General features: G+C 51.3%; 1 long non-coding RNA gene across 1 annotated transcript; it reads left to right on the forward strand.

The window, feature by feature from the left end:
• The first annotated feature begins 6,761 nt into the window (after window positions 1-6,761).
• Window positions 6,762-12,590, forward strand: LOC118611319. The gene is made up of 3 exons (XR_004954172.1): window positions 6,762-10,237; window positions 10,423-10,538; window positions 11,531-12,590. It is a non-coding gene; the product is annotated as an uncharacterized LOC118611319 (long non-coding RNA).
• Window positions 12,591-14,601: the final 2,011 nt, after the last annotated feature.

Here is a 14,601-nt window from a genome sequence, read left to right on the forward strand (position 1 = left end):
CCGCCCCGCTCCAACCGCACGCGGCTCGCCCCCGCGGGCCTCGGCCGTCAAGGCCAGCGCCAGGTGGCGGGGCCCGCGCACCCTTGTCCATCGGTCATACTGCAGAGAGCAGACAATTAATTCTGGAGCAAAATTGAAAGTCAGAGGCAGAGTCTGAAAGAACAGAATGACAATAATAAAGTGCCCCAGCCTCGCATTAATCTCCCTCACTTCAGGCCTGTCACAGTCGGCCCGGCTGTGACTAATGCCAGGCTTTGCATACGGTGGTCCCGGCACGAGCAGCCTCTCCCCTACGGCAGCCGCCGCCCGCGCTGTCGAGATTCCGACTCCCGCGGAACTGCCGCCCGCACGTCGCCGCTGGTCACAGGCGAGGGCTCCTCGCGACGTGCCCGGGCCTGCGCCCCGCCGTCCCGGCTCTGAGTGCGGGGCCCCCGCTCTGCCCACCCCCTGCCTCAGCACGCGCCCCTGCCATCGCGAGCCCCGCCGGGCCTCGCCCCCTCTCGTCCTGCTAGCCCCGTGGGCTCGCTCCGCCTCGCCCGCGTCCGCTCCCCACTCGGGGAGGCGGCTGGAGGGACCAAGGTGGGCGTGGCTGAGCGGGCAGGTCGCGTGGTCCCCCGTCATGGATGCGTCTGCTGCAAGTGATCGGGGTCGGCTCAGCCTCTCCCGGGTTCTCTGAAGACCCCCGGAGGGCGGACGGCGGCACCTCACTCTGCAGGTGGCCAGGAGACGTGAGGTTCGTGGTCCTCTGCATCACGGGGACGCCCCAGAGCTTGGCCTGAGGGGACGCGCAGACTGGCCACAGCACCACTCCCTTCCAAATGGCCTTTTGTGCCCCGTCCTCTGTCCCGCACTGCCCCCGAAGCCCCCTCGGCCAGGAGGGACCTTGCGCTGGGTAGGTGGCCCTGCCACAGCCTCTGTGTGCATCTTCTAGACCTACCTGGGCCCTGTCTCCTGGCCCCGTCCAGCCCATGCTTGCCCGCACATGCCCCGCTGCCCGGGGTCCACCCGGCGCCTCCCCGGCCACAGAGTAAAGTGTCCGTTCTGCCCCTGACCTCCTGCTGCTTGCCGCCACCTGCTCCTGCCTGTCCCCACCATCGACACCCCGGTGCGGTCCTGGCGAGTGTGTTGAAGGCCACCCGCTCCACGGCGAAGCCTCCGGCCAGTGCCCTGCTCCTCCCTGGCACCGAGATGCCTCACCCGTGGACATTCCAGAAAAGCCGGGGAGCGGACCCAACACGCTGCCTGTTGACGGGTGTCCCGAGCCGGCGCTCACGATGGGGGCGCGGAACGGGCGGTGTTATGGTTTCCCCAGACTTCCCCGAACACGGAGGCCTGGCTGGCACCTGCATCGGCCGCATGGCGGGAGACACAGCAGAGCGTCCGTCCTGGTGCAGGGTTCGCTTGGCTCTAGACGCGTGTGTGTCCCAAGACGCAATGCCGCCGAGACGGTCACTCGGCTCCGCGCACGGAGTGGCGGGCCTGCGCCGGCAGCACCGGGCCTTCACGGCTCCTCGGCGGGGGTCGGGGGCGCCCCCTCGTCCCTGGGTGACTGGGCGCACAGCTCGGTCCCGCCTGCCCGCGCTCGGGGTTTGGGATCTCACCGACCTCTCGCCCCGGACGCTGAGTCAGCTTTTATAATCTATGTGCTTGTTCTTCTTCGTCCATGTGATGATTTTATTAATTTTTAAAAAATTTTTTCAATTACAGTCGACTACAATATCATATTAGTTTCGGTGTGTGGTATAGTGGTCGGATGTTTATACAACTTACGACATGATCACTATGATAAATCTAGGACCCACACATAGTATCACGACATTATCGACTGTATTCCTTATGCTGTACTTCATATCCCCATAACTATCTGCGACTATCAACTTGTACTTTTTAATTCCTTCCCCCTTTTTGCCCGCCCCCAAATGCTCCACCCACCCCCAAACCCCTTCCTGTCCAGCAGCTGCCTAAATGCTCTCTGTACCTATGAGTTCGTTTCCGTTCTGCTTAGTCGATTATTTCCTCTTGATTCCGCACGTGAGTGAAGTCACACGGCGTTTGCCTTTCTCCGTCTGACCCGCTCCGCTCAGTGTGACACCCTTCGGGGCCATCCATGTTGCTGCAGACGGCAAGATTTCATTCCTTTTTGTGGCTGAATAACGTTCCACCGTAACACGTACCACTTCTTTATCCATTCATCCACTGCTGGACGCCCAGGATGCCGCCGTATCTTGGCTACTGTAAATACCGCTGCAACCAGCAGGTGGATCCACATGTTTCTTCCAGGTGGTGCTTTGGATTTGTTTAGATAAATACCCAGAACTGGGATGACTGGGTCCTTCTATGTCTCTCGTTATAGCCTTTGTTTTAAAGTCTATTTTGTCTGGCGTGTGTATTGCTACCCCAGCTTTTTTTGTCCATTTGTTTGTTTCCATTTCGATGAAATATCTTTTCCCGTCCTTTACTTTCAGGCTGTGTGTGTCTTTCGATCTGACACACACAGCCTGCAGGTCTCTTGTAGGCAGAACATGTAAGAGTCTTGTTTTCTTATCCATTCAGCCACCCTATGTCTTTTGATTGGAGTATTTAAGCCATTTACATTTAAAGTAATTTTTGATAGATACGTAGTTATTGCCATTTTATTATTCATATTTTGGATCTTTTATCCCTTTCTTCTTCTTAAAGAAATCCCTTAACATTTCTTGTAATACTGGCTTGGTGATGATGAACTCCTTTAGTTTTTTCTTGTCTGGGAAGCTTTATCTGCTCTTCGATTCTAAATGATCGCTTTGCCAGGTAGAATAATCTTGGTTGTAGGTCTTAACTTTTCATCACTTTGAATATTTCATGCCAATCCCTTCTGGCCTGCAAATTTCTTGCTGAGAAATCAGCTGACAGTCCTACGGGAGCTCCCTTGTAGGTCACTACGCGCTCTTCTCTTTCTTGTACATCTATTTCCTTCGCCAGGTCATGGAAGTTTTCCGTTATTATTTCTTCCGACAGGTTCTTGGCTCATACTTCTCCTTCTGGTGCCCTGTGGTGAGAATGCTGGTACACGCGACATTTTCCTGGAGGCCCCTTAAACAGGTGCCTGCCGCTCTCTGCTTCCTTCCCTTTCCGATCTGATTCGATCCTCTGCGTCACTCTATGCACTGCTGATTCCCTCGGATGTATTCTTCATTTCGGTTGTTGTATTCTTCACTTCCGACTGGTTCTTTTTTATGTTTTCTCTTTCCGTTTTTACGTTTTCTATCTCTTTGTCGAAGTTCTCACTGAGATCATTGAGCATCCTTACACCCAGTGTTTTGAACTCTGCATCTGGCGGATTGCTCGTCTCCGTTTCATTTAGTTCTTTTTCTGGAGCTTTGTCTCATTCTTTCATGTGGGACATGTTTTTTGTCTCCCCATTTTGTTCGTTTCTATGTGTTAGGCAGATCTGCTATGTCTCTCAGTCTTGGTAGAGTGGCCTTATGTAGTAGGTGTCCTGTGGGGTCCAGTGGCGCTGTCTCCCTGGTCACCTGAGCTGGGTGCTCCAGGTGTATCCCTTGTGTGAGTCGTGTGTGCCTTCCTGTTGTGGTTGAGCCTTGCTTGCTGTTTGCTCATCAATGGGAGAGACTGACTCTCGGGCTGCCTGGCTGTGAGGACCGGCCATGACCAGTGGAGGAGCTGTTGTGCAGGGCTAACCCTGTGGAGCAGGATTCATTTGTAGCAGAGCTTGGCGCCTGCCCGGTCTGTTCTCTGGGTGTGTCGTTTGTGGAAGTGGGTGGGTGTTGCTCTTGTGTGGTCTGAAGCTGGCCACTGGGTGCGTTGGTTTTGGGACCTCTTTGGAGAGGCTCTGGTGTAGGTCAAGTTCAGATGCTTCCTGTGCCCTGCTTGGGGCCACCTGGTAGGAGCTACAAAATGGTATGCAGGTGGTTCCCACTTGTGCTGGGCTTGGAGGCACCTGTGAGAGGCAAAGTTAAGAACCGCGGTCGGCTGCTGCTAGTGCCAGACTTGGGGCTGCTCAGCAACAGGCATGGGACACACTGAGGCCAGATGCTGCTTGTCTGGGGTTTGCGAATCTTTGAGAGGTTTTAGGAAAGTTCACAGCATGAGTCAAGAAAGGCTGTTTGTGTAGAAAAGCTTCTGGAAGCAGCTTGGGTGGCCCACATGTTGGGAGGGGTGGGACCTCAGGGAATCGCCAGGGTCGGGAGAACGCTGTCAGCCAGGTGGATAGAGACTCAGATATGGTTCCCATCTGGGTCTGCGTGCTGGAATGGGGAAGCCTCAAGGAAGGGACAGTGGCTTCTGCCAGCACTTCTGCTGGGAGAAAGCCACCCCTGCAGCCCTTGCCCTGAAGCCAGCCTCAGTTCCTCCCTGTGCGTCCCTGGTGCCTTTCGAGCAATTGCCCCAGGGCTGGAGCTCAGAGTGAGTCCATCAGTGGTAAGTTCATGCACGGGCCCTTTAAGAGGACACCTGGTGCTCCAGCTGCCCTCTGTGTCACTGAGTTACCATCCCTGCTGGCTTTCGCAGCCAGAAGTTGTGGGCACTGGAACCCTGAGCTGGAGAGCCCGGTGTGGGGCTGGGGCCCCTTGCTTCTGCAGGGACCTCCGCAGCTGAGACGTCCCTCCCAGTTTTTAACCACCACATGTGGGTATAGGACCAGCCGGTTTTGCATCTCTGCCCTCCTGTCAGTCTTGAGGTGGCCTCTTCTATGTGTCCTTAGCTGTAGGACTTCTGTTCAGGCGGACTTCAGGCGGTTCTCGCGGTTGGTTATGCTGCAGCTTAGTTGTGATGCTGAGGTGGTGTGGGAGGAGGTGAGCGCCGCGTTTACCTGCTTCGCGATCTGGACTGGGACCCTGCCATTTGTTTGTCGAGGTGAGAACATTTAAGATCTCCTCTTAGCAACTTTCAAGTATATAAAAGTTATTAGCTGTAATCACCACGCCGTACGTTAGATCCCCAGGACCCGTTACTCTCATAACTGGAAGTTCGTACCGTGACGAGCATCTCCCCACGTCCTCACCCCGTGGCTCACGGTGCTACCATCTACTCTCTGTTTCTTTGAGTCTGGCTTTTCTGGATTCCACACGTAAGTGAGATCATACAGCCTTTGTCTTTCTCTGATTTATTTCACTCAGCATAATGCCCTCAAGATCGACCCAAGTTTTTGCAAAGGACGGGATTTCCATCTCGCTCGTGGCGCGGTAGTATTCTACTCGTGGCGCGGTAGTATTCTATTGTGTGTGACATGTCATGTTTACACACGACGGAACATGCGGCTCACGTTTTCTTCGCACGCTCGTTCGTGGACAGACACTCGGGCTGTGTCTGTGTCTTGGCTGCTGTGAACCGCGTTGCTGTGAGCGTGGAGGTGCAGATTCCACTTCGAGGTCCTGTTTTCGTCTCCTTTGGATACGTGTTCAGAAATGGGATTGCTGGGTCACGTGGCGGTTTCAGTCCTAACTTTTTGAGGAACCTCCGTTCTGTTTAGCGTGAAGTGTTTTTCAAAGCAAAGTGGTTCTGCAGGTATGCTGAGGAGAACTGGGGTGAACTGGGGTGACGCACAGAGCCTCCTGCCGCCGAGACGCTAGCGAGGCCCAGGAGTCCCAGCCAGGGGAACGATTTCGCCCGTTGCCTCCTGGGCTGGGGGTGGCAAACATGGCACCTGCGCCCTGCACTGGGTCCCCCACTTCCCTCCACATGGCAGACGGGGGAGAGGGGACCCCCCACACGTCGCTGCGACTCTACTTGGACCCTAGGCCATCGTCCCCCTTGCTGGCGAGGTCATCTCAGTCCTTCATGGTGGCTGGACCAGCAGAGGTGGCTGTGGGGGCGAAGGCCCTGGCCCTCAGCCTGCACGTGGGGTGTGTCGCCCATCACAGGGCCAGACCACCAGGAGTGATGCAATTATTAGGTCGCATTTCCTTTTTATTTCATTATTTTTTCATATTTCATCTCATAGTTTTTATCATTATCATTATTATTCCCTCTACCTATTTTTGATATTTAGAGGGTCAACCGAAATGCTCCTGAGTGGCTTTTGATTCCTGCTCGGCCATCCTTCCACATGTGACATTTGTCCTCTCGGCCTCGCTGTTTGTAAGCTGGGGACACCTGCTCCCGGCCTCCTCGGGTGCCTGCCTGTGTGACGGGCTAATGCACGTGTGTTCCTCAGCGGGGCTGCCTGGGGGCTGGAGAGGACTCTGGTTCTCTTTTTACACAATTTCGCCTGCGGGTCCTATTTCTGGGATTCGCGTGCTGGGCTTCTGGTCCCTCGATGTGTCTTGATTTCTTGAAAAGTCTTAGAGAGAGGCCTGGAGCAGCACCTTCCCCGGGCATGAGCACCTTCGCGGCCGCCTTCCCGGCCCTGGGGAGTCAAAGCCGAGGCGTCGGAAAGGCGACACCCACGGGTGTTCTTCCTCCTTCAGAAAAAAAAAAACCCGCACCGCTCTCCCTTTGTGCCACTGCAAACATTGCGACATTTTTTGGCGGGAAGGGGAAGTTATTTTGTGTATGTGTGAACTAGAATTTTGATAGACAGGGTAAGTTGCAATCCAATTCTAAACTATAGATTTTCAAGCAGATTGATGCAACAAATTGTTAGCAAATAGCAGTTTGCAATTTGATGCTAATTAGACATAAGGCAAATATGTGCCATGACAAATTAGCAGCGAACCATACTGCACAGGATTAGCGCGAGCTGGCACAGCTCACGCCCGGCTTCGCACACCTCCCCGTCGCCGTCCTCGGCGTCACCGTCGGGTCCCGCGCCAGCCTCGCCTCTCTGAGCAGGAAGCTGGAGAGGAGACTGGGCACATCCCAGGCCAACTCTCGAGGACGCGTGTGTCTCGCTTGCTACTGCGTCTGCCTGCCGGTCAGCACGTCCTTTCCCGCGAGCGGCAGGAGCTCTGGGCAGCTCATGTCGTATGCACATATTTATGTTATAAATAGAAAAATAATCCTGGAAATGTTAGGAAATGTGGACCAGCAAAAAAGAAAAGCAAAGCAAAGAAAGAAGGAAGAAAGAAAGAAAGGAAGAAGAGAAGGACCCAAGGATAATCACTATAATTTGGAACTCGCCCATTGAAACCTATGTTCCCATGAATAAATATATATAATAGGCACACTCACATTTGCATGTGTTTCTTTAGTATAAATGTAATTATTATTTAAAACTCAGTAGGGCTCACGTGCTGTTTGCAACCTTCTCACTCAAGTCTACATTATGCATATTTTTCCAAGTCTGTGGACAGGGACCCGCATTTCAGGAAATGGTCACACACCATGTTCTTCTGCTCGTCCCCTTGCGGCTGAGCCACCCGCCCTCTGCTGTGGTCACCTGCTCTGCGTGTGGCTTTCTGCTGCCGGGGCCTCGCCGTGTCAGGCGGGCCTGAAAATCCCCCTGGGCACGTGCGAGACCGTTCCCGAGGACGCACGCTGGGCTGCAGATCAGTGCGTCGCAGCGGGAAGTTTGCGTGAAACGTCCTATCGACACCGGTTATCATTTTAATTTCTTAATTAGACATGGCCCCCAAAGTCGCCCTGCTGACGTTGGCCTGTCTTTGTTTGTCAACGGAGTCTGTAAGTTTCCAGGAGTCCGTTTCCGTCACTCACCTCTGGCCTCCCGAGGTGTCTCAGGTCCTCACACTCTCTACAGAGGATCACTGGAAACTGGATTCGTGTTCAAAATTGCTTTGCTGAATCTTGCAGTTGTTCAAATTTCCATATGATTCGAGAATCGCGGATTCTGTGGCGACAATGCCCGCAGTGCGGCCTGGGGCCTGATGTGGCCGTAAGTGCTGCTCACACTCGCCCGGTCACACGTGCCCTCGATTTGAGGCCTCCTGCTCGCTCTGAGGCTCTGGCCTGGCAGGCCGTGGAGGGCCAGGTGCTCCCGGTTACTGCTGGCAGGTGCAGTGTATGTGTCCTTCCCTTTACTCCTGGGGGGGGTGAGGGGGCACACCCTGGGGCCACAGGGTCCAGCAGACTTGCCAGGGTGGCCTTGCAGGGGGAGGAAGGGCTGGGCTCCCATTCTGGGCTCGGGCTGTCGGTCCCCGCATGCGATCTCGAGACCTGGGTTCAAGTGCCAGGAACATCCCACGCCTTCTCAGAGCAGAATGGGACGCGAGAGGCCTAGGTAGTGCACCGCCAGGGACAAAGGCTGGCGGTGCCCGTGCACCTTCTCGCCGCCCTGAGCGTGGCGTGTGGACGCGTGTGCGGAAGGGCATCCGCCGGGCCGCACGGGGAGTCGGACAGACGGGGGCTGCACATCTCCGTATTTCACAGTCGGGGTGGGAGCTGTGCGGTCTGGTTCGCAGGTGTGTGACTGTGTGCCCACGTCAGAGATTCTGCAGAGACTCAGACCTGCCTGCAGTGACTACGGCCCCCTCAGGGGCAGTTCTTGCCTCTTTAGGGGAATTACGGTTTTCTTAAATTTTAAAATTTATTTGAAATATCATGAATATATCATCAGTTCACCCTTGTAAAATGTATAATTGGTTCATTTTAAATCTGACATCCAACTGGAAGCAGTTAAGTTCGGTTAGCTGCTTATGGTTATTCTTATCAGAACGGACCACTTTATTGCAAAATTATTTGTAAATCTTCTTGATGATTTGATTGTACTTTTAAATTTTAGAAGTTACAGTAATGATATAAACAAATAGAGAAGTTATCGTGGTATGAATATCTTTATATTTGAGTATACGGGATATATATATGGTGTAAGATTGTGTCTGGAATTATCTCTTTACCTTAACTGATTCTGGTCATTTTCGGTACATGACTGATTATATTTTCTAACTGATCATTGCGTTACTTTAGGAAAGTGATTAATTTTTAATGTTTATGATTTGACCATCTCACTAAGGTTTATTATTAGCTCTAAAAAGTTTATAGTTTTTTTTTTAGGCAAATACAAAGTATACAAATAATGATCCCTTTCCCTTCTACTTGCCTAAATTTTTATTTTATCTATCTTTTTCTTATCTTATTGCTTTGGATAAAACTTTCAGAAAAAAAATTTTAAATAATGGTGGTGATAATGGGGATCCTTATAACATTTTCCCTTTAAAGGGATGATTTGAATGTTTTATTACTAGGTATGTAATTGGCGATAAATGTTTTGAGATAGTTGTTTTTAATCATGTGAAGGAGTTAGCACTTTATTTTTAGTATTCTATGCATTTAAAAGTCAGGAACAGCTATTGAATTTTATTAAATGTGTTTTCCTCAATTATGAATAAACTGTTTATTTTTCCTATTGTTGAGGCATTCTTATATTCCTTGAATAAAAGACTTGAGAATGGATCCTTTAGTTTTAGCATACTCCTGGGTCTAGTCTGTTAAAACGCTTCGAGCACGAGGACTAGGAAGTCCAAGCTGTGGACATAAGGAAGCATCTGGAATGTTTGCTGAACTTTGAGAAGCTGGTTTGGAACACGGGGCGTGAGAGAGCGTCGTGGGAGGCGACGCTGGGAAAGTCAACTGGGGTGTGGCGCACGGCGCGCCGAACGCACCGAAGGTCTGAATTCTGGGTGTGCAGACTGACGACGGCATGCTAAACCTCGAGGGGAGGCGAGAGGTCCCGGGAGGGTTTGGAGTGAGGTAAGAACTTCGGGAAGTGCCCGCCTTTCAGGACTCACGAAGGTGGCGCCAAGGGCCGTGCGGTCAGAGCGGCAGGTCAGAGGGCCACCACCGCATGAAAAGTGCGGGGCAGGCGGGGGCGGCCGGAGGTGGTCGCGTGGGGTGAGGGGCGGGAACCGCTTCGGAGGCGGTTACGCACAGGTTATCAGAAATTAAAGAGTTAAGAGATATAGGTACAAAGGGGGCGAGGCATGTTCTCATCATCAGCATCATTCTTATTGCAAAATGTAATTATAGATATTCACTCCGGATCATTGACACATGACCCGGAAGCTGTATGAAATAATTCGGTGATAGCAAAACCTTCCGTGGCTGCAGGATCACACGCAGCAGGACCGACGGCGTGGAAACACAGCAGGAAACGACTCAGGACAACAATGTTTAATTTCTTTCTTAAGCCCTCTGGGGAAATTCTCCAGACGGTTTTGAGAATGATCGATAATGAATGTTGCCATAGATTTATTTTTCTTGCAAATCTTTATTTAAATAGTATGTAATAGGCTGCAGCCGTCCAGGAGTCCGGCTCGCCCAGGCCAGCGGGACGCCTGGGTGGGAGGCGTCGGTGAGGACCGGAGCGTATCTTTGGCAACGGTGGATGGGCCAGTCTCCGGCTGCTGTGAGTTCACGACGGTGGTATCGCGATCTGTCAGCGTACCACCGTTTTCTGAGTTTTGAGAATCATTGCTCACTTATGAGAGTCAGATAGGTTTGTGAGTGATTTACATAAAAGTTATCAAGCAGATTTACATTTAGCCCTATCATGATATTATTCTAACGTCCTCGCTTTCACTTGCTTTCTAGGTAGGAGAGAAAAGGGCTCATGATGGAGCTGGAAACCCAGGAATCAGGCAGAACTCACAAAAGTCCTGGAGCGTGTCACTGTGGACTTCACTTCCTGGGCATGTGTCTGCGAAAAGGTGCATGCACTTGACCTTAGCCCTCAACGCCAGTGCCACGTGGGGAAAAAGCAGAGGGGTCCTCGGTTCACGGGCACGTCTTCGTTCCTCACACCAGCTGTCCCTTTGCAACAAGCAGGGCAGGTTGTTTCTGGGGACTCCAGGTCTGGACTCCTCACCTGTCAGTAGGACGTGGCCTCTTTTTCTTTTTTTCCTCACAATCATAAAGTTCGAGGACTGGCTGACTCTATCCTAAGGCAATGGACCTTGGGCTCCACTTTGCACCAGTCACCTGAATTGTTTGCAAAAAGACAAAGCCCAAGCATTCCTTCTCTCTTTAACTCTGAGAGTCTGACTCACTACCATGGGATGGGGGCTAGGAATCCAAATGATTGACAAGCTCCCTGTGGGTTCAGACATGGATGACTCTCAGGTTACTCTTTATTATTCTTTTAATTTCTACAGGGTCTGTAGTGATGTCCCCTGTCATTCCTGGGTTAGGTCCATTAATTTTCTCTGTTATTATCCCATTTTTAATTTCATTGATTTCTGCATAATTTCTTTCCTTCTATTCCCCTTGGTTTTAATTTGTTCTTTTCTCCTAGTTTCTTAGAGAATAAGCTTAAGCTATTAATTTCAGATATTTCTTCTTTTTTGGAGCCACAATGCTATACATTTCCCTTTAAGCACTGCTTTGGTTATACCCCACAAATTTCAATATGCTATATTTTCATTTTCATTCAGTTCAAAGTATTTTCTAATTTCCCTTAAGTATTGTTTAACTTTTAACACATTTATGTTTTTAAATTTAGAGTAGGTTTCTTTGAGACAGAATGTAATTGGATTTCGTTTGAAATCTATGCTAACGGTCTCTTCGAAATGGGATGTTAGGCCATTTAGGAACAGTGTCGTCATTAACACGGCAACACTTAGATTTGCCGTCTGGACGCGCGTTGGCTGATAGTCACATCTATTCTCTCTCGCCTTTCCTCCCTTGTCCCACCTTCGTTCAGAGCAAACGAACGTGTACTCTGGTTCCGTTCATCTCCTTCATTGGCACCCTGGCTGCAACTCTCCGTCGTGTTATTTTAGCGGCTTCTCCCGGGTTTGGAGTCGACGTTCGTGAGTCCGCGGTCAGTGACGTCACTCCGCTCCCCGGCGAGGAGCCTCGCAGCTGCTGCTTCCTCGCCGTCCTCTCTTGGCCGCGGTGCCGGCGTGTGGCTCAGCACGCTCCCACGTGTGTCACGGACGCCACACACGTGGTTTAGTCTGCTTTAAGCAGTCGATTGTACTTTAAAGAGTTTATGAAATGAGAAAAAGGTTCTTGATTTTTACTCACATAGTTACCTTTCCCTTACTTATCCCTTTGTGTTCATCAAGATTTCTATCCGGTATCATGTTTACTTCCTTTTGTGGGATTTCCTTTAACATTTCCTACAGAGCTGGTCTGCTGGTGTTGAATTCTTTCAGCTCGTGTGTGTCTCAAAGGCCTTTTTTACCTTTATTTTTTCAGAAATAGTTCATGTATATGAGCATATGTATAATTAAAAAAAAAATAACAGCTATTCTAACAGGCGTGTGGCAATATCTCCTTGTGGTTTTGATTTACACGTCTGTCCTGATTACCGAGGCTGAACTTTTTTCTCTCTTTTTGCTACTGACTTGTATGAGTTCTTAGACACTTCGGATACTAACCCCTTATTAGACGCGTGATTCGCAAATATTTTCTCCCACCCAGCAGGTTACTTTGTCATTTTCTTCCTGGCTTCCTTTGTCGCGTAGAAGCTTTTCGTTCGGCGTAGTCCCGCTCGTTCATTGTCGTTTTTGTTGACTTTGCTTTCGGTGTCCGATCCAAAAATTCATTGCCCAGACCGATGTCGAGGAGCTTGCCGCCTGTATTTTCTTCTAGGAGTTTTGTGGTTTCGGATCTTATGTTCACGTTTTTATTCCATTTCGAGGCACTTGTGTGTGTGTGTGTGTGTGTGTGTGTGTGTGTGTGTTGTAATACAGTGTCCAGCTTCACCCTTTTCCATGTGGCTATGTAGTTTTCCAAACGCCATTTGTCGAAGAGACTGTCCTTTCCTCCTTGTATATTCTTGGCTCCTTTGTGTGCATTTTTAACATCAAAATTAAATAAAAGAATTATCGTCTTTTGTCTTGTAATCCAATGGATGCATATCTCTGGGGGAGGAGGAAGCCTTTGGGATCCAAACGGGGGAATTGTTCTCCACGTACGGGACGCATTCTTTCTCCATTTCTTGTCCCCGCTGGAATCTTCTGACCCGTCTGCCTGCATTTAATGCAAATACTTTGTAACTTCGCCTTTTGGCTTAATGCTTGCCTTAACTAGCTCATCTGCCCTCTCGCCGTCTGTCTCTGTGACGGGGACCTTTGTCTGCTTAACTCGCTGAGTCTCAGGCCTAAATTGAAGCTCTATGCAGATGAAGTGCTTCATAAATGGTTGTCGTGATGGGGGTGGGGACCAGAAATGACAGCAGCAGGAAGAGAGTTGCTAAATCCCGCAGCACTTCTGCTTGGCCGCAGTCCCTGTCTTGGTAGTTTTTGACAGTAAAATCTGCCCTCGTCTGGCTGCTGGTTGGCTCCATAGGGTGCGGGCTGGTGTCCAAGTTAACCCTCGGGGGGAACCAGGGCTTGCAGCCCACCCGGAGGAGGGGTTTTTAGGTGCAGTTTCTTACTCTTGAGAGCTCTCCCTGAGGGTGGGCTGGCCGAGCTCCAAGCCCAGCGGTCCCCTGGGAGGAAGCCAGCAGGTCTGAGGAGCAGGCAAACTCGTCCCAAGTACAGGAGTGAGGGGAGGACAGTGTGTGGCAGCTGCAGCAGTGGTGGCCTTGTTGATGGGCGTGTGACGGGAAGTGTGCGCCCAGGGTGGGGGCTTGCGCAGAGACCCCAGCTGCGGCAGAGAGAGGGGAGCCCCTCCCTCCCCACACGGAGAAGCCCGGTCCTCAGCCGCAGCCCTCTCTGCTTAGCTCTCGCACTCACGAGCCGCGCCCGCTGCGGGGCCTTTGTGCCTGCTTCCCCTCGCCCGGAGCGCCCTCTCCCTAGATTCTGCCTGCTGGCTCCTCTGGACCCCCAGGTGCAGCAACGATGCCGCCTTGTCGCGGAGGCTCTGCCCCGCCACCCGCCCGTCACGCCGTCGCGCCCTGCCCCACCGGGCCGCTCGGCTTCACACTTCTCGCCACTCTGCCCACTTCCCTGGAGCGTGAGACCTGGCGGCGGGGACTTGGCCCACGGCCTCCACGCCGCGTCTCCCCGGGCCGCAGGCCCACGCCTGGCGCTCCTGGCTGAGGGGGCGCATGTGCCCGCTGCGCACCAGGTCACTCCTTCTCGAGATGCCACTCAACACAGCGGGGACACCGCAGATGAGAGTCTCAACCCCGCCAGAGAGCAGAAGGGTTTGTTTGGGAAAATGAAAAAATATATTTTTAAGCTCCATAAACATATGATGAATGCTAACAAGGTATTTTCAAAATAAGAACCACATAGAAACAGCTTATGTTTCTGGTCAAATGAAGTTGTAATCAAATCATTATCAAAGCAAAAAAAAAAAAAATCAAAATGAGTCAGAAGAGATTTTTGGAAAGATTTGGCAACTTAACTAATGTGAAGAGGTTTTCCGAGTTTACGTCTTGTTCCTTCCTCTACGGGGACATGATTTCTCAGCGGAAGCCAGGTGAGGTCCCTGCCCAGTGCTACTCTGCAGGAACAAGATGACATTGCCCGTGACTGTCCACGCTCTCAAGCTAGAGAACCTCCCCAGAAAGGTTTGTGCGCAAGGCTGTGCGTTCCTGTCCAGACCAGCACAAACGCTTGGTGACTGAGCCCGGGCTGGGGGGGTTCGAGGGGGGTCACGCGACCGCAGCTTTGTTCCCAAGAAGCCAGCCAATTAGCAGTCCTGGTTATTATTTACATTCCATGCAATAGATCACTAAAACTGTGCCGATGATTTATCATTTATATTATGGCATTGTCAGCATAATTTATTCAGATCATGCTGAGATACCTGGAAAATTAAGTAAAAGAAAAAGAAACAGCATTGAATCTAAAGATATTTATTTCTTAGCCTGCC

Source organism: Rousettus aegyptiacus, unplaced genomic scaffold, assembly GCF_014176215.1.
Source record: "Rousettus aegyptiacus isolate mRouAeg1 unplaced genomic scaffold, mRouAeg1.p scaffold_m13_p_14, whole genome shotgun sequence".
In the NCBI taxonomy this organism is placed as follows: domain Eukaryota; kingdom Metazoa; phylum Chordata; class Mammalia; order Chiroptera; family Pteropodidae; genus Rousettus; species Rousettus aegyptiacus.